A 20534-nucleotide genomic window follows, 5' to 3' on the forward strand; every position below is an offset into this window, starting at 1 on the left:
GTGATGTCCCCTTGTCATCAGCAAAGTACAAAGCAGTACATCAGGCTTACCAGAGAGGAGTCCCAGCCACCTGGTATGCGGGGAAGTCCCTGCTGCACGACAGGAGGCCATATGTGTGTAAGAGAAACATAAGTGAAAGAGGCAGTAGGGGTGTCATTGGCTCTTATTGCCGAGATGGTCAGAGCTGGAACAGAACTTACAGAGGCAGGACTTGAACCCAGCAGAGCTAATCCCCAGTCAAGGAAGGCTTTTCTTCTGCATTATGTTTAACAGCTGGAAAATGCTATGAATTATTTCTTTTTAATGTAAATGTACTGAAATGTCATTTGATCGGAGCTCTCTGAGCTCCTCGGAGAAGTAAATCTCCAAGCTGAGCCAATTCTCAGAACTAGCAAACTTTCAGGCCTCTTTAAACTTTAATTGCATTTGGAAGGAACCTGTGTAAAAGTGTTAATCCACATCCAGGCAGAAAGAAGCCTAACTAAAGGCTCAGCCACGGGAGGATTACTTCTTAAATTGCCCTGCCAGCAGGGACACAGACGTGACTGCTCTCGGCACTGGGATCTGCTGGCGGGTAGCAGTACAGGGGACGAGCTTTATGAAGTCAACACGAGGATTAATTGGAGGGATTGAACCCACACGACAAAATGACAACTATGCACCCTACCGACTGGCTACCTCAATTATATACTAATCACCACACCGACCACAACTATCGGATATTAGGGGATATGGCATTAACTTATAATCCATCTCACAAAGGAATTTTTTCTTTGTCTCGTTATGTTTATATTTTATTCTTGTGTGGTATTGTGGCTCTCTGACCCCATTCTTTGTTCCATACGGATGGCATTTAGGAAGACCTGGATGCCTTTGTGTACAGGGTTGCTAGTCTCACCTGAATTGCCCAGTTTCTGAATTTAGAATCCTCACTGATAGTACTTCTGTAACTCCTCCTGAATGTCAGTGGTGTGTGTGTGAGAGAGAGAGAGAGAGAGAGAGAGGGGGTGGGTGGGTGGGTGGATGGTGGAAAATGAGCGGTTAATATTTAATGAGCAGCTACTCCATGTCATATTCTTTGAAACATCCCATGGCAAAGGTACTGTCATTCAAGTTTTATAAATGGAGTAACCAAAGCTCAGAGGAGCTAAAGATTTTGCTCTGTGGGATTGAATGACAAAGCCAGCGCTGGATTGCAGGTCCCAATTCTGAGTTATTTCTGTCAAACAGCTGCCTCACTCTTTGGCACTCAGATTTTTGAAAGGTTTTCTCTCTCCAGTACCAGCTCTGCATGTTCTTGAATCTGTCTCATGGTTTGTCCAGCACACTGTTGCTTTACTCATGGTGGAGAGTGGATGTCAGATGTGCTGTCAGGCAGTGCAGCTCCCGCCCTGAACTGAACCCAAGGTTTCTCAGCCCCAACACTGTTGACACTTTTGGCTGCAGAACTCCTGATGGTGGGGAGCTGTCCTGTGCATTGCAGGGTGTTTAGCAGCATCCTTGGCCTCTGCCCATCAGTTGCCAGTAGTAGCTGCTCCCCGAGTTGTAACAACCAAAACTGTCTCCAGACATTGTCAAATGTTTCCAGGAGGAGAGGGGAGTGCAAAAGTGTGCCCAGGAGAGAACCATTGATCCAACTCAGGAGACATTTCCCCATTATGCTATCATGGGTTTCCTTGTATTTCCTGTGCAAGCCTATAACCCTCCCCGCCCCATCCCTCAATACAGCGCATCAGAGTGGGCCTGGTTGCTCAGTGCAGGCCCACCCTGGGCACTCCACCATGCAACTCTGCCCCAGCTCATCTCACATTCCTCCCAGCAGCTCTCCCAGCTCCTCCAGACAATGAAAAAGAAGGAAACATTACAGTCAGTGTGGCAAGCAAGCTGGAACAGTGTGACAAGGACACGCTGTGGTCAGAGAGGCCAAGGAAAGAGGGTTCTGTTAGAGAATCCGCCCTGTCCGCTCCCATCAGACAGCTCCATCACACGGAGGCTTCTGCCCATGAGAGCGTGGTGTGGGCACGAGTGATGCACAGGACTGGACCCACATGAGAGCAGCATCCACGTACATCTTAGTGTCTGTGATGTGGAAGTTGCTGAATGAAAGCTGGTTCAAATGGAGTGAACTGAACAGCTGGGAAGATCTTGCACCATGAGACCAGGGCTGTGGGACCTGCCCCTGTGTGACATGGCTATTCTGTGTAGCTGAAGCAAGTCCTTTCTCCTCCCTAGGCCTCATTTGTTCCAAGTGCATCACAAAAAGGCTGAATCGGGTGGTTCCCAGGCATTCCAACCCTGCCATGCAGTGCCTGGTGCTGCGCCCAGCAGGCGGGGAGCAGTCCTTGGTGAAGGTGGCTGCACACTCGTGTGTGTGTGTGTGTGTGTGTGTGTGTGTTGGGGAGATCTGATTTTTTGGTTTCGTATGAAGGAATGGTCTCCAGGAAATCTAGGGCATGTCAGCCTTTGGAGGGGATTCAGGATGGAAGAAAACAGACAGCTCTGACACCTACAACCCATGAGAAGAGGGAGAGGAGGGAAGGGAAGGGAGGGAGTTGGTCAGGAGGCAGCCAGAGAGAGCAAGGAGAGGAAGTGGAGCTTTTACATTTGTAGCTGCATCCTGCAGGCTTGGCACCTGGGCTTGTCCCGAGGTCTCTGCCCTACCTCCTGGAGCCCGCAGGCAGCTGAAAAGTGGAAGGGAACACGGTGTGGCAAAGAGACCCATGCACTCTAGTAACACCCTTTCTGGAGGGCAGTTTGCTAGGAAAAGGAACAATGCAAAACACCCATCACCACATCAGTTCCACCTCTGGGAAGAATTCTAAGGAATCAATGAGAGTGGATGGCTGACATGTCTCAATACAGAGTGAAGTTGCAGCAATATTTGTGAGTGAAAATAGGAAATAGAATACCAGTCTACGAGTAAGTGCCTAAGTAAATAATGCTGTTTCACTTAATGGAATATTAGGGAGACATTCAAGTTACTTTATAATCTTCACAGTATGGTATTATTATACTACAATGAAAAATTTAAAAGGGAGAATACACAATTGTATATAATATTGTATACAATTACAATGTATACAAAATTGTATACATTTACCTCATTGAGTTTTGATCTCAGTGAGGTAAATGGTATATGTGGATAAAAGTGACTGGGAAGAAATTGTAGCAAAATCAAGATGGGAGGGATTCTTCTCTGTACCTCTTCAGTGTTACCAATATTTTTTAATACAATAAGCACAAGTGTCCTTGTATTCAGGAGGAAAAACAAAACAAAACAGCGTTTATAGAAGGAGAGTGAGGAAAATGGGAAGAACTAGCCACAGACTGGGAATGAGACAGACGGTGTGTGCATCCTGGCTGGCCTGTCTGCTCACCCTTTGACCCTGGGGCAGGCTCATTCTTCAGGGAAACCTCTGCAGAATGGGCTGGGAATTCTGCCTGCCCACCTCCCTCCTGGACTCTGTGTGAGCAGCAAGGTCAGGGCAGGGACTTAGTCAGTGGAGAGCCCTGGAGAGCATGACGGACCACCTCACACTTCCTCTCAGCTGCACCTCCTTCTCCAGCCTCAGCTGCAGGAAGGTTTCTTGGAGCAGAAGCAGGGTGAGAAGGAAAGTCCACCTTTGGGAAATGCTCTGCAGAAGGTGTGACCACTGCCTTTGTCCCCACCACAATCCCGTGTTATTTTCTCTCTATTTTTTCTTTTATTTGAGGGGAGGTTAAAAAGTTAAACAATTTACTAAAGACCATCTGTCTTTGAATGGTGGAAATGGGACTCCAACCTCAATGCCTGTGATTCTCTTTGTCATCATCGTCTCATCATCATTATCATCATTATTACAATCACTATCATTATTATTAGTAGGTATTGCTTGTTCTTGCAATAAACTTTAAAAGGTATAGGGGAGTAGATGATACAAATTAAGTCTCTGACCCCAGTCACCCTCGAGGCTCCAATGTTAGTGGTTTCTTGCACGCTTTTGCCCCCAGAGAGGGTCTGAGCGCACACCGATAAGTATTTTGGAGACAAATTTAGCACAAATGCACACTTTAATGTGTTGCTTTTGTCAACTTAACAGTATACCTTGGAAAGCTTTTCTGGAAAAAAAGCCATAGTGCTACCTTATTCTTTTATTATTTTTTAAACAATATTTTTATATCAGACATAAGGTGAAAATATTTTTTTATTAATTTTTTTATTTTTTAAATATAATTTTTATTTAATTCTTGTTCACGTACAGGTTTCTGTCTTATATTCCCAACCCTGCCCGCCGCCCACCCCATGCTCCCTGCCTCCCTCCCCTTTCCACCCCCCACCCTTAGTTATTGTCCATGTGTCCTTTATACTTGTTCATGTGAGTCCATTCCCTTTTCCCCTATGATTCTCTCCCCTCTCCCCTCTGGACCCTGTCAGCCTGTTCCATATTTGAGTGTCATTGGTCGTATTTTGCTTGCTTGTTTGGTTTGTTTAGAATCCTGTTAACGGTGAGATCATATGATATTTGTCTTTCACCGCCTGGCTTATTTCGCTCAGCATAATGCTTTCCAGTTCCATCCATGATGTTGCAAAGGGTAGTAGTTCCTTCTTCCTTTCTGCGGCATAGAATTTCATTGTGTAAATGTACCATAGTTTTGTGATCCAGTCATTGACCGATGGGCATCTAGGTTGCTTCCTAGACATAAGGTGAAAATATTTTTTTTAAAAAAGTATTTAGAGAGAGGAGAAGAGAGGGAGAAAGAGAAACATTGATCGACCGCCTCCTGGGGGGACTGAACCCGCAATCCAGGCACATGCCCTGAGTGGGAATGGCTTCGTGACCCCTCGCTCTGTGGGACAGCGCCCAGACAACTGAGTCACCCAGGTCCGGGCTGAACATATCGTCCAAGCGAAACTATAAATGAAATAAAATACAAACATGAGAAAAGAATACCTAAGAATCACGAACACTCACATTTCAATCTTTAAGACTGTTTTTCGAGTCAGAAGCCACAAAATGTTGGAGGTGCTTAAGTGGCAGCTACAGCTGCTGCTCCCGTGGGGACTGTGAGAGACGCTTACGGTGGGAAGAACCTGCACCCGCACAGGCAAGCGCTTCCTGCCGGTGACAGAGCACAAACGTGGGGAAAATATACTGATAGCTAAGGCTTATCACTCCCTTACCACAGTAAGCTGTTCGACGTGGAGGGACTCATTGAAGAGGATTAGCACAACGATTCCCATTTTTGAGACACGGAAATGTCAAGCAACTTTCCCAAAGCCACACAAGTGGTGAATTCACTGCCTCATTCTTTCAGATGGCTGCACATATGTATTCCACTGTGAGGATGTGCCATTGTTAATTAACCGGTCTGATATTGATAGACATTTAGATTTTCCAATCTTTTTTACTAAAGATTTTATTTCTTTTTAGACAGCATAAGGGAGAGAGGGAGAGAAACATCAGTGTGTGGTTGCCTCTTGAGCGCCCCCTACTGGGGACCTGGCCCGCAACCCAGGCATGTGCCCTGACAGCATCCAAGTGGTAATTCTTTGGTTCGCAGTCCTGCGCTCAATCCACTGAGCCACAGCTGGCAGGTGATTTTTAATGTAAATTATGGAATCAACTTATGTACAATAATTCACTTTGGGACTTAACAATTGGGATTACACTGGCTCTATAGATCAGTTTGGGGAGAACTAACATCTCTATAACATTGAGTGTTCCAACCCATGGATGGGAAATATTTCTCTTTTATTTATTGTCATGCCAAACATTTATGATTTTATGCATAAGGATCTTGGAGCTCTTTTGCCAGATTTATCCCTGTATGGTGATATTTAATATAAATATATAAAATATTTTATGTTTAAATATATAAGTATATATTTATATTTCTTTGCACCTTTAAAAATATTTCATAATTTATTGTGGGAATATGGAAATGCAATAGAATTTTTATATATCGATTTAGTGACTGTGGACCTTGCTAAACTCTCTTTTTAATACTTGTATTTCTAAATTATTTAAATTTTCTACATATAGGCAATAATGACATCTGTGACTAATGATTGATACTTTATTTTTCTTCTTTCAAAAAATGTTAGCCTTGTCTCTTTTTCTTGACTTACTGCTCTGGGACTTCCAGTTTAATGCTGAAAATGTTTATCATGAGAAGGTGTTGTTTTTTCAAATGCTTTTCCTGCCTCACTTGATATAATTGTGTGGTTTTTCTTATTTAGCCTTATCATGGTAGATTGTGTTGACTGAACTTTGAATACTGACCCAACCTAAGGCATTCAACCTCCCAGCTTGACGAAGTCACCCAGACTTGTAGCCGGAGATATACCATTGGTCTGTTGTCACTGTTTCCCTCTGTGTGTTTTCTGATAACTCTGTCATTTATTAATCTTTGCAGTGTTGGTGTGGAGAATTAGTTTATTGGCCTTGTGCGTTTCATCTTTCTCCACTGTTTTTACATACAATGTCTATCACATATTTTCAGTTATTTTTAGAAAATGTTTATTGGGAGAACTTTCTAAATAAAGTTTCTTTTCTAGAAAGATTATAGGGGGGTGTGTTGTTTCTCTGTTTTCACATGAGAGCCAGTGTCTTTTTAACCCTTGTATCCATTCGTGGACAGCTGTGCACAGAATTCCGAACTCACAATCCGTTCCCCTGAGAACTCTGCAGGCCTGGTCCTGCTGACTTTCACATTCTGGCTGCAGAGAAGGAGGCCAGTGCCCATCAGGTTCTCACTCCCTGTTAGGAAACGTGTGTTTCTTCTGTAGAAGAGTCTATAGAATGTTTTGGTGTGTGTGTGTGTGTGTGTGTGTGTGTGTGTGTATCAATACTTACTCTTGGATTTACATAGGTATGTATCCGGCCAAAATTCTCACCTGCTGATTGAGAAACCTTTTATGAGCAAAACATCTACAACATCTGTTCAGTGAAATGCATTTTTCCCTCTTATTTGTCTTTCATCTATCTGCTTTGTCTTCTCCCCAGGAATTCTATAGTGGACTCCTGTGGTCTGTCTTACATGCCTTTCATTTTTTCTGAAATAACTTAAATCTCTATCTTTTTTCTCTGAGTCTAGGAAAACAAGTTAAGTTATTTTTCATTTTAAAATTCATCTCAAAGCAATGCCCTATCTACTTGTAAATACTTTTACTGAAATTTATTTGATGAATAATGTAGTTTTTTTAACCTAAGAAAATATTCTTATATCCCAGTCATCTTTTCTCCTAGCCTCTTTTTTTATTTTATAGAATGTGCTTGTTTTCCTGATTCAACAGCCCCTTGAATTTCACTGAGAACACTAGTAAGAATTTTCTTTAACATTTACACCATCTTCCCACAGTAACTCTTTTTCAGCAAAGACTGTTTGTTTCGGTTGTTAGTTTGTTTCCTTTCTATTGAATTACAAGTTTCCATCAACTATCAGAAGTCTTCCATTCTGCTCATTCTTTTCCCTGGACTTCTAGATTGGTTAGTATTGATTAGTTGGCCTGGAATTCCTCACCAATTATGCGGGTGATTCTTACGTGTCTCCTGGTGAGCATCACGTCCATCTCCCTCTGACCTCATGTGGCTTTGGGGATTCTTACAGGGAAAGCAAGTGGGGGTGGTCACTTGGCTGCATGCTTGTTCCAACAAGGTCAGGTGGTTAATAGAATTAATCAGATCCTCCTAGACACACATCAGCTTCCACATTACTCTGATGACCCATAGGAGGCCAATGCTATCTAGGGACAGAACCCAGAGAGGAAAAACATTTTGAGAAATGGACAAAAACAGAAGCCTGAACCTTTGACTCTTGCCTCTGTTTGGTCACATCTCCCTCATTACCCTCTCTGCTCTCAGAGTGTGGATGTGGGGACCTTGATGAAGGAGACGGGAAAGGGGCTAATTATGGAGACAGAGAGAGGAAACAATTCAGGAAACAGTTTTAAGAATTAATAAGGAGAAAAAAACAATGAGCATAGAAAGAAAAATATTAGTGCCATTTAATATTGAACAGGAAGAGTTGAACACTAGAATAAACGCAGGGATCCATTCAATGTACTCAAAGAAAGCCAGCAAGGAGCCATTGAGTCACAGACCTTCAGACCAGAGCTTTTTATAAGTTGAACAATAAAACTTAAAGAGTTACTTTCCCTTCACCTCAATTTGCTCACTATGCATTGCAGAGACAGAGAACTATAAGGCTTTACCAACTGGAATAGGCTTTTGTGGAATTGCTTATAGGATGAGGTGAAAAAGAGTCCCATAAAAAGTCTCCTTTTCACAAACGGCCACCCTGTGGAATTAGATTTACCTATGTAACCTCTGAGGCAGTTGGCCCTGCATCTGGTCCTCTGAGATTCTCAGGCGAGAGAAACCAGGGAAAAGAACCATCAGAACTTTTCCAGCATCACTGGGCGAAATGTTTGCGAAATACCACGTTTCTCACAGCAGCCTTCACGTCCTTGTTCCTCAGGCTGTAGATGATGGGGTTGAGCATGGGGGTCACCACCCCATAGAAGAGGGAGATGAGTTTGTCTGAAAGGTCCTGTTTGTCTGCACCCAGTGGGTCCTTGGATTTGGGTTTCCCATACATGAACAGGATGGTCCCATAGAAGACGACCATGGCTGTGAGGTGGACAGAGCAGGTGGAGAAGGCCTTTTTCCTCCCCTCGGCCGAGGGGATCCTCAGGATGGTGGTAATGATGAACACATAGGAGAAAGAGATGAACAGAACTGGGGCCCCCAGGAAGATCACATTGGCCACTGTCATACTGATCACATTGATGGAGATGTCAGCACAGGCCAACTTCAGGACAGCCAGGATCTCACAGGTGAAGTGGTTGATGATGTTGTCCCCACAGAAGGGCAGTTGCATTGCTAGGGATGTCTGCACCTTGACAGTGGAGCTTCCAGCTACCCAGGAGCCGGCAGCCAGGGGCACATAGGCAGATTTGCTCATGATCTCTGGATACCCAAGGGGGGGTTAGATGTCCATGTAACGATCAAATGCCATCATGCCCAGAAGCACACACTCTGTGGCCCCCATGGCAAAGGAGAGGAACATCTGCACGGCACAGGCTGAGAAGGAGATGGTTTTCCTGGGGGTCAGGAAGCTGTCAAGGATGAGGGGCACTGAGGAGGTGGTGTAGCAGATGTCCAGGAAGGAGAGGTTCCGCAGGAAGAAGTACATGGGCGTGTGCAGGCGGGAGTCAAGGATGGTCACCAGGATGAGGACCCCATTGCCCAGCAGGACCACCAGGTACATCAACAGGATCAGTACAAACAATGTGTTCACCAGCCTTGGGTGGGCGGAGAGGCCCAGGAGAATGAACCCCGTCACCGGGGAGGTCCGCTTGGACCTCTCCATTGTGCACCTACTGACACCTGCAAGAACTCAGCCAGCTTCATGGTTCTCTGATGCCCAAAGTGGCCAGAAAGCCAGTGAGGAAACTTGCTTTGCTGAACAGCTGGAGAACCAGTCTGGCAACGTGGGTGGTTCTCTTTGTTGTTCTAAGTAAAATGCAGAGAATTAGATCAAAATCTACTTGAGATATTTGGCCACCCCAAAGAAATGTTTNGGGTCCTTGGATTTGGGTTTCCCATACATGAACAGGATGGTCCCATAGAAGACGACCATGGCTGTGAGGTGGACAGAGCAGGTGGAGAAGGCCTTTTTCCTCCCCTCGGCCGAGGGGATCCTCAGGATGGTGGTAATGATGAACACATAGGAGAAAGAGATGAACAGAACTGGGGCTCCCAAGAAGATCACATTGGCCACTGTCATACTGATCACATTGATGGAGATGTCAGCACAGGCCAACTTCAGGACAGCCAGGATCTCACAGGTGAAGTGGTTGATGATGTTGTCCCCACAGAAGGGCAGTTGCATTGCTAGGGATGTCTGCACCTTGACAGTGGAGCTTCCAGCTACCCAGGAGCCGGCAGCCAGGGGCACGTAGGCAGATTTGCTCATAATCTCTGGATACCCAAGGGGGGGTTAGATGGCCATGTAATGATCAAATGCCATCATGCCCAGAAGCACACACTCTGTGGCCCCCATGGCAAAGGAGAGGAACATCTGCACAGCACAGCCTGAGAAGGAGATGGTTTTCCTGGGGGTCAGGAAGCTGTCAAGGATGAGGGGCACTGAGGAGGTGGTGTAGCAGATGTCCAGGAAGGAGAGGTTCCGCAGGAAGAAGTACATGGGTGTGTGCAGGCGGGAGTCAAGGACGGTCACCAGGATGAGGACCCCATTGCCCAGCAGGACCACCAGGTACATCAACAGGATCAGTACAAACAATGTGTTCACCAGCCTTGGGTGGGCGGAGAGGCCCAGGAGAATGAACCCCGTCACCGGGGAGGTCCGCTTGGACCTCTCCATTGTGCACCTACTGACACCTGCAAGAACTCAGCCAGCTTCATGGTTCTCTGATGCCCAAAGTGGCCAGAAAGCCAGTGAGGAAACTTGCTTTGCTGAACAGCTGGAGAACCAGTCTGGCAACGTGGGTGGTTCTCTTTGTTGTTCTAAGTAAAATGCAGAGAATTAGATCAAAATCTACTTGAGATATTTGGCCACCCCAAAGAAATGTTTGAAATGTCACCTGATTGGATTCAACATTCCTAATCACAAGGTAGGAATTACACATTTACTCTAAGTTATACCACAGGTGGCTGATTCATTTTCATGAATTTTGTGAGAAGTGTTATATTTCATTTGTATTTTTTCCCCTTTGGAACATAAACCTGGTTGAACTAACTGGCTTTCATCTTAAATTCCCAACCATTTCCTTCTCCAGGCACCTTTGGATATGACTTTCCTCCTCTTTCACAGTTCTCTCAGACAGTTTACAGGCTCCTGAGCTATTTGTTCATTCGTGCCTTCCCTCGCTTCCCAAACTCCTCTGGAGCAATTGCCAGAAAAACTGGCCTCCGTCAATCACTCCACGTGTGGCGTCATTAAGTCCCTTCCTTCTCTGGGCCTTGTTTCCCCACTAACACTCACTCTGGAGTGGATTATTTTTAGCAGTATTCCATCCCAGGACCTAACCGATCTCATGAACCTCATTTTTGGACTTTCTGTCATACCACTGAGGTGGGCTTTTCCTTTTCCTTCAAGTTACCTCTCATGCCACATTGTCTCAAGGGACGAAGCCAGCAATGGGCTGGGGCCACACAGTGTGCACATTCTTTTAAAAGGGTTCTCTTATCTGTTTCTGGTAAATAGGTAGATAAAGAAAGTTACTTCTCTGGGGTCTGATATTACAGAGTCTGAAAGTACACAGTCTGGTCTGAAGTAGCAGTCTGCAGAGTTACAGCCTGAAATGGGTGAAAGTCTAAGTTTTCTTGTCCTTGGATGAAATTTACGTAGGACCGTCTATTGTGTACATGAAGCCATTTAAAAACCACCTTGCTATTGGGATTATATGAGTCTCTGAAGTAATTTAAAGTTTAGAAACTAAAGTGACAAAGTTCAGAAACTTTATACACCTGGGATTATGTCCCCAAGATCCAATTTATTCTGAAGTCCCTCCAGAAATTCTTCCCCCTCCCTCACTAGGAATCCATCCTGCTGCGCTATTGAACGCACCAGAGAAGAAGGGGCATCTGGTGCTGCCAGAACTAACACCAACCCCCATCGGTGAGAACTCTCACCCAGAGCCTGTGATAGATGTGAGAGGATGTGAAACCCCAGTGCAGGACAAATCCCTGGAGCTCAGTAATGCCCTTGGCCATTTCCAAATTCAGGATCTCAAAAGTTGGAAAGAAGCAGGTGCCCAGAAGGTGCCCTCTTGTCTGTGTCCCACCCTATAGATTCTGAACTCCTACCATAGGCCAGGCCTTCAGAGGGCATTGGGAAGGTCATGAATGAGTGTGGTCTGGGCTCCTCCCAGGAGACTTTCCCAGCAGCTGTGGACTTGCAGAAGGCCCATTGATCGCAGAAGTGATGTCCTGTTGTCTGAGTCTTTATTACCTATGCATACACGAGTATCCCATAGCTATGTTTCTGTGAAAGCAGGGCTGGTTCTCCATTGGGATCTGTGTCCTCAGCTTCCAAGATCCCGGTGAAGAGCTGTGACCGCCCAAGCAGCAGACTGAAGCATCTTAAACCAGGAACACTGTTTTCTGAGATGCTATAGTTTCTAGACTGCATCCTGGTTTCCTCTTTCTGTTTAATACCAATACTGGAGGTGATGGGTGGCATGTGTTACGCTCTTGTTCCACAGATGTCCTTGGTGTCCAAAAGGAGCCTGCCCAGTGTTGGGAACAAACAAAAACCGTGGGTGATCCCTCCCCCTTCTTTCACAAGTGACACACACCTGCCATGTGCATCAGCTTCTAGAAATCTTACAGTCAAGTACATGCCACATTCATGGTCATGAATTATCATGCCTTGCATTGGCTTTTTTCTTCTGTGAAATATAAGGAAGACTGTAGAAACTATATGGGTAATATTTAAGCAAAAACAATAAAATACATGCCAGGTACCACCACAGGTTAAATATTTGAATGTTCCAGTGCCTCGAAATCCCCTCTTGTTTCTCACCCCAATTACAGCCTCTCTTATGTTTTTTTCCAGAGGTAATCACTATGCTGACTTCCATGGAAATTATTTTATTTTAGGCCAAACTTAACAGTATCTACCTTACCCCAGGATCCCTGTACTCTGATGATTCAAACACTAGCCTCTAGGTGCTGCTGTGAAGAGATTTTGTCCACGTAACTGAAGTCTGAAGTAGCTGACTTCAAGAATGGATCATCCAAGTGGGCCAGACCCAATCAGGTTAGCTCTTTAAAGCCGAGAGTTTTCTCTGGTTACTTGCAGAGGTAGGAGACAGATAGATTCAAAGCATGGGAAGTATTTCACCCACTATTTCTGGATTTAGGGTTGGGGGTGGGGCCCATGGCAAGGCCCAGATAACCACCCTGAGAAGCTGAGAGTGACCCCTGCCAATAACCAGCAAAGAAACCAGGACTGTAGACCAAGAGCCCCAACTCACCAAATTGAACTCTGACTACAGTCTGAATTTTCTGAGAGCCCGCCCAGACAGACTTCTCCCTTAGAGAACTGTTAGGTAATAACTGGTTGTTGTTTTAAGCTGCTAGTTTTATGGAAATTTGTTATGCAGCAATAAAAAAGAGAAGATATGCTCTCTTGATTTTTTTCATAGTTTTACAAACGTATCTTTGTACAATGCATGTTCCACTTTATAAAAGTTAATAACCATTATAAGGCTAGCTTTTGATGTAAGGAAAAAAACCCTGCCACTATCTGGGGGAAGACTCACCTGAGAATACAAGCTTAGGGATTTTGCTCCTTCAGGGGAAGTCAGGCATGGCTGTTGTGTGGCCAGATACAGGACACCTGGTGGAAACACCATCAAGAAAAAGCGGTTGCTGCATGTGCTCTGCTGCTAAGCTCTCCCTGTGGCTTATTTCCCACTCTAGGAACAGGCCAAAGTAGAGTATGTATGTGGGGTGAAATGGGTGTCCTCAGTTAATGCAAGCAGCAAGCCATAGGGAGAGAAGAGGGAATTTTTATCAGTATGAGGTCAAGATAGGGCAAGTACAGGAAAGAATGTCAGAGGGAAAACCAGTCAGTGTCCTGGCTTGGAGGCCGTCAGGAGGAAGGCAATCTCTCTTAGCCTCTTTGTTCTATCCAGGCCTTCAACTGATGGGTGAGGCCCGCCCACATTGAGCAGGAGAATCTGTTTTATTCAGTCTATCAATCAATTCAGGTCTTAATCTCATCCAGAAAGACCCTCACGGACACACCCAGAATACAGTTTGACCAAGTATCTGGGCACCCCATGGCCCAGTCAAGTATAAAATGAACCCCCCTGGTATGGTATGGAGTTCTAGGAACTTACTGGAAGTCATCTTCCTTCTGAATTTGAAGGCCCTGCAGGTGCAAAGTCAGAAGCCCTTCCAACTCTCCATCCTTCGTAGTGAGAGTTGTTTCCTCCCCGGAAGGACACAGTTCCCAGACTCTCAATAGCGTGCTGCCCCTCAGACCAGAAAGCTGTGTTTTATCCCTGCAGGGAGCAAACCTTTTGTTGGGGATAGATATGGGACAGTGAGCCAATGTCATGGAACGAGGGAGGGGTTTAGGGACTGTGTTTTTAAATATATTTTTCATCAAATCCTGGTTTTAGTAGTGTCCCCTTCTCCCTGGTCCCAAAGGTGACTTCCACTGTGTTAGAAATCTGGTTGTTGCCCAGCCCTCCTGTAAGAGGGTGTAGCCAGAGGGTCCAAAAGAAGGATTTGTAATGGGGTCCAGAATTCAGGGCTCCCAGGAAACATTAAAAATATGGGATGTCCTCACCCCACAAGTCTGAACTGGGGGATGGGACACGTGGAGCAGGGCCATTGAGAGTTGTTTTGCATAGCAACAGTTTTGCAGATAACCTCTAGAATGGTCCTTTAACATATCTATAAACTTTAATTAATTTCATAGATATGCTGAATAGCTGTGGCCATGCTTTGAGGCAGGGAGAGGCCAGTGACTTCCACCCAAGATGTAGCTGGGAGGCAACTCCCCATTACAGCACCTGTGTGAGAGCTTGGAGATGATTGGCCCCACGCCATGGGGCCACGCCTGCCCAGACTCACTATGGCAGCCCAGTAAAGCTGGAAGGATATGGGAGTGCTGACAAGTGTAGCTGATTGTGGGAGGAGTTGGAAATTGTTGGGAACCGCTCTTCCTGGTTTCAGGAGTTGTAACTACCCCCCATGGCTAAGGCTGAGTGAGCCACCTCCGGAATGCAAGCCACTAGGGAGACAAAGCTTGTCCCCAGCCCCCAGTGCTTGGTCGGTTAGTCTATGAGGGGTAAGACCCCTCAGAGGGGGGCAACCTAAGCCAGACACAATCACTTGGGAGGCCATCATGGAAGGACTGGGGGCTGCAACTAAGAGGGAGTGATGGACCCTCGTCCCCCAGCTATTCTGACATAGCCCAAGTCCCCATTTCCATCTGCGAGAAGTGCTTCCTGGCTCTAATCCACTTAAGCCTAAAAACCTCCGATGGGGAAGTCAGTATAGCCCTTTGCTGGATAGAGTGGGATCCGGGGTGATCAGGCATAAGAAAGAATATGTAAAATCCTGTCAAACTGGCTTTGTTTAGAATGCTCTCATTTAAATGATAAGGGTCCAAGCAAGAAGTTTGTTCCTCAAGGTTTTATGGCTCTGGCCTATCTGACCCTGACTGAGAATAAGCCCTCATAGTTCTTTGAATGCTATCTATTGTTTGATCCTTACCTGTATGCTTGTGCAAACGGACCCAATAAAAGCCCCTTGAGGAAGGGGCTCTTGGCCCTTCTCCTTTGAGGGATCAGCCACCTTTCCTCCCCAAGCAGATCATGTCTTGGTAGTTTCACTTGCATCTGTGGCGGACTGCGGGTGGGGTGGGGGCGGACTTTGCAGGCAAAGTTGTCCCTACAGGAAATGGGGCTGAAGAGGAAGATTGGCACGGGGATTTAAACCTAGGCATGGCAGCCATGACAAGGACCACCATGCGGCTCTGAAAGAGAAGGGCCATGTGGCTTTAGGTCTCCTTTCGCCATGCAGTTTAGGAAGCTGGAAAGCAAGATGTAGCAGCGATGCAGAGCTCTCTCTTAGCAGTTTGGAAGAATGCAGGAGAAACGCTGTGGGAAGGAAAGGGGTGAGAGGACTCTTGCTGGGGGGCCATGAGGAGGTGCCACATGGTTTTGGATTAAGAACTGGACATCCTGGCGATGCAATTGATGGTGCTGGGAACTGAGGGAGGCCTGCCATCTGAGCACAGATTACTGGGAAGAACCAGGGCTACCTGAGCCACAGACTTTCATTTCTTTTCCTGAGATACGGTACCCTGGACTGGGCAAAGGGGCGGGAGGCAGGAAGGACTGTGTGTGTTTATGGGTGTTTTAAGGGACTTTGAGATTTTAAGGAAGACATTAAGTCATTACTCTTAAATCTGTATAACTTGAATAAATAATTCCCTTTCACCAATCTCTAACATGGAGAGCTATAATTCCCTGGTGATGGGCAAGGTGAACCTAGTACAGGAGGACCCTAGGAGAAGGGAGGTCCATTTGGTAACATTGTATGACCCCTTCTCTGGTGGCCAATCAAGGAAAATCATGGGAGACCATATGCACAGTAGCTTTAAAGTAATACAATTACTTGTACATGCGCAATACAAGCCTGCCAAAACTAGCCAGGAAGGATCCGGCTATAAGAATAAAACCCCTCTAGCCCATGAGGTCAGTGTCTACTTGGAGTTGGCCCGCTCTCATGTTCTCTACTATAAACTCTGTGTGTTCGATTTAATTCTTTGTCCTGATCACTAAGAACCTGGTTACCTGTGCCCACCTGTGACACTCCTAGTTTCTGGTTTAGGATTTGGTTCTATCAAATCCACTATGGAAATGACTACATATCCATACATTTTTCCACCCTTCAAAATCTTATCATTCTGATCTTTCCCTTCCTGTTAACCGTGTGCATTTTGTCATTGCAAAAAATTAAACAAAACAAAAACCACACCCCACTTTATTATTAGTTTTTGTGGGTTTCAGGAAGGAGAAAAATTAGATGTATGTGTTCATTCCTCCTTTATACCTCAGTCCTGATTCTGTGCAGTTTCTAACATCCTCTTTTGTTTTCTTATTTTAGTTATTGTTTTTGGTCTGTTTCTCTTCTGCTAGGATGTAAACTTCATAGAGGCAGGTTTCTTCCTGTGCTGTTCACAGACAAATCCTACATGTAAAATTAGGACCTGATGCGAGGCAGGCACTTAATGAATAGCTGCTAACTGAATGAATAAATGAATTTTTGGCCCATGCCTATTTTCTTCTTTGCCCCATGTTAGCTCTTCTTTTTGTTTTATCTTCTCTTTATCTCATCAGCTTTAATTTCTAGTTTTGTACACATTTTAGGATGTGCATAACATTGGTACGGTAAAATATTTATACACTTTATAAACAAACTGAATTGTAAGGAAGCTTGACTTTAAAACCCAGCAGGCCCTTGACCCCAGGTCATAGGCTACCTAGGCTGCAACACAAATGGTGTGATAATCTGGGATTTGTTTCAAAATAATCCAGGAGAAGGTGAAGTAATCCATGGAGGAGTGGATGAACACGATTGGCCATGAGCAGACCATTGTTGGATTTGAGAGATTAATACCTAAAGATTCCTTTTATTATTCTCTCCACTTTTCTATAGGTTTTAATTTGCCCATAAAACCAAAGAAATATGTCTCCTACAAGTCGTAGCTCATTCATGTATTGCAGCCTCTACTTCTGTTTTCACATGAGTTCAGTTCTCTTTATGCATCTGATTTTGTCATCTCTGCAGACCAGCTTTCTCTGTCTTGTAAGGCACAAGGCCACATCAATTCTGGATCTATGTGGTTCCTCAGTTCAAGAATCCTATGCCAACTAACAAGGGTCTCTATATCCAAATCCTAAATTCCCTGGAGAAAAATTATGATTATCCAAATTTTGGTTAAGAGTCTAATTATCTGTGGCCAGGAGAAGGGGTGTGACCATCCTTCCACTGGGTGCTGGGGGAGGAGACATTCTGCCTCTGGCAGGGCTTTCTAGCTAGTACACCATTGGCTCCTGATATGCCAGGCTCAAAGACCCCCAGGATCACTAGGACATGTAGTGACCTAAGTTCCCAGGTGAATTGCTTTCAGCCATTTATAGGCTCATTTACTTACCCCAGGGTGCCATTCAAATCCCATTATTTTCTACGTGTTTTATACCAAGAAAAAGATCAGGAAATATTGAACTAGGGAAGTCAGCAGTGGGAGTGGTAGGCAGATGCCCGGGAAGCTATCTACAGTATAAAACAAACTAAGGTTACAACCATATAAATAGGGGAGCTGGAATCTAACCAAGGTCTGTTTCCAAAGCTTCTATTGCTAACACTACACTATACTGCCTTACCCAACCATTCTACGTGATTTTGTCAAGTATTTCCAGTGTTCATAGATTATATAAAAAGAGAACATGCATTACTTGAGCATGAGAGTAATTGGAGCAGTGGCAAACCATTTACATCCCTCATCAATCAGTCATTGGATACAGGCTGCCCCTGTATCCAGGGGCACGATGTGGGGTGACTCAGCTCTTTTTTAGCTTAAGAGCCCTCTTTAGCTAATTCCTGATGACGACTGACAGATGAAGGCTGTCTACTGGCAGTACTTTCAGCATCTGGAACACCTCCTTCAGCCCTGTAGGGAGATCTGGGTGGGAATAAGGGATAGTTTTCCAAGTCAAAACTAGTGAAATAAAATATGTTGAAAAGAAATTTTGCTCTGCAGGTATGCTGCGTTTTTTTAAAAAATATTTTTATTTATTTATTTTTAGAGAGAGAGGAAGGGAAGTAGAAAGAGTGGGAAGAGAAAGATCAATGTGTGGTTGCCTCTCATGTGTCCCCTACTGGGGACCTGGACTATAACCCAGGTATGTGTCCCGACTGGGTATCGAACCGACGACACTTTGCTTCACAGGCCCGCACTCAATCCACCAAGCTACACCAGCCAGGGCAGGTATGCTTCATTTTTAAGTCAGTTCTTGACTTATAAAGGCTGGAAATAATGTTATCCTCTCTGTGGTGAGCTAAAAAGTGTATAGAATGACTCCATGCTTAATAGGGAAAGGCAAAGTCACACCAAGTGGGACAGATAATACTGTCTTTGAAGTGGTGGATCAGGAACGTGCCCCGTGTGCTTGCTCTTACAGGCTGAGACTACTTTGGAGCCCACACAGGCAGTGACCAGTGCGTGTGTTTCTGCCAACATGATCAGGAGAGCACCTTGGGGCCAAAGGCAGCTGCTAGCTACATCTCGGGCAGGAGGAACCCCAGTCACCTGAGCAAGGCAGGAAGACAGGTTTTTTCTTTTCACTAAAATGTTTTGATTCTCAGGAAAAAATGGTTATCCAATTGCAAGAAAAAAGAAATGTTCTAAATTCTCTGCTTCATAAATTTTGCCCTTTTTAATTTCACTACTAACTGAGAGCCTCACGCATTTTATAACAGTGGGGAATTGTAATTTACCCCACCATTCTCTTGACATTGCTTCTGTAAATGCTTACTCTGCCTAATATGCAGCTTATAGATAAATAGTATGTTTGCATAAGGATCCAAAAGATACAGTCTCCGAACTGCACTCATTCCAGCTGTGCAAGATTTGCTGACCTTCAACCATGAAACCAGAATGACACACCCCAGACCATCACTTGACCAGTTTTGAGGTCCTTATCTGAATGAACTGTGCTGGTCTGCATGTAGAGAACTTTTCATTCCCTCCCCTTGATCTCTTTGTTCAGCTTTCCCTCTCCCTCCTTATAAGAACCTCTGCCTGCACTGAGATGTTAAGATGGTTTTTGAGGCATGAACCTGCCATCTTCTTAGGTTGCTGGCACTTCAAATCAAACCACTTTCTCTCTCACCAGCACCTACCTGTCTCACAAATTTGACTCTCATAGTAGCAGGCAGCAAAAACTGGTCATTTTTCCCAGTTTCAATTTTACCTCTGGGCCTCTTGTCAGGTACCTTACTTCATCTGCTGGCCTTACTATTCTGACTCCTGCTGTGGCACCCTGCTCTCCTCTCTCCCAGTAGGTCCATTCTTTTTTTTTTTTTAATTTTTATTTATTTATTTATTTTTAGAGAGGGGGGACAGGAAAGGGAAAGACTGGGAGAGAAACAGCAATGTGTGGTTGTTTCTCATGTGTCCCAGACTGGGGACCTGGCCTGCAACCCAGGCATGTGCCCTGACTGGGAATCGAACTGGCGACCCTTTGCTTCACAGGCCCGTGCTCAATTCACTGACCTACCCCAGCCAGGGCCGCCAGTAAGTCCATTCTTTAACTCTCCAGACTATAGAAACTGACTATGTACTTCAACAAAACTTACTGAGGGCAGAAGAAAAAGGAACCTTCAAACTGGATGGAATTAACAAATTCCAGCTGTGAATGTTCCCAGCTTAGATGCTCCACATGTGTGACAGAATCCAGCTTACTTGCCTTCAAAGGAAATGCCTGACAAGGAATCTACATGGTTTCAGCCTCTCTAAGTCTCAGGGAAAGGAAGAACACCAACTTTACTCTCATTTTTACTTTTAGTCCTGCGTCCAGGAAAAATAAAATTTGAAGATGTGCCATTTCATCTATAATGAGGATAATCTTTTATACTGTTTTGTCATGAAGTTTTGCCCCACACTATCTTCAAAGTAGGATTTTGAGTCCTTATGTAACAAAGGCACACTAATCCGTTTTTTCTCCAAAACAAAGGAGCAACCCGCTTACAAAGGTGAATTAAGACTTGCCCAGAAGATTCCACTCCCATTCCCTCAAGTCAATCTCCCATCGGATATTAGGCTTTATTGTTTATAAAAACAGACCCAGTAACAGCTATAATTCTCCATTACATGTATAATTTGATTTTCTGGTGATTTATCTTTACATGTATCTTCTTTGGGGGACACAGTCTCCTGAGATTGGTATGAAAGAAGCCAAGAGTCACAGAACAACAGGGACATCTGTTCTCCAAACA

The 20534-nt window shown here is 44.8% G+C and overlaps 2 pseudogenes; both read right to left on the reverse strand.

The window, feature by feature from the left end:
- Window positions 1-8394: 8394 nt before the first annotated feature.
- On the reverse strand, window positions 8395-9354 carry LOC118979620 (olfactory receptor 13C7-like; annotated as a pseudogene).
- A 174-nt stretch (window positions 9355-9528) lies between these two features.
- On the reverse strand, window positions 9529-10368 carry LOC118979848 (olfactory receptor 13C7-like; annotated as a pseudogene).
- Window positions 10369-20534: the final 10166 nt, after the last annotated feature.

Source organism: Sturnira hondurensis, unplaced genomic scaffold, assembly GCF_014824575.4.
Source record: "Sturnira hondurensis isolate 20B ecotype Veracruz unplaced genomic scaffold, ASM1482457v3 Scaffold0022566, whole genome shotgun sequence".
Lineage (NCBI taxonomy): Eukaryota > Metazoa > Chordata > Mammalia > Chiroptera > Phyllostomidae > Sturnira > Sturnira hondurensis.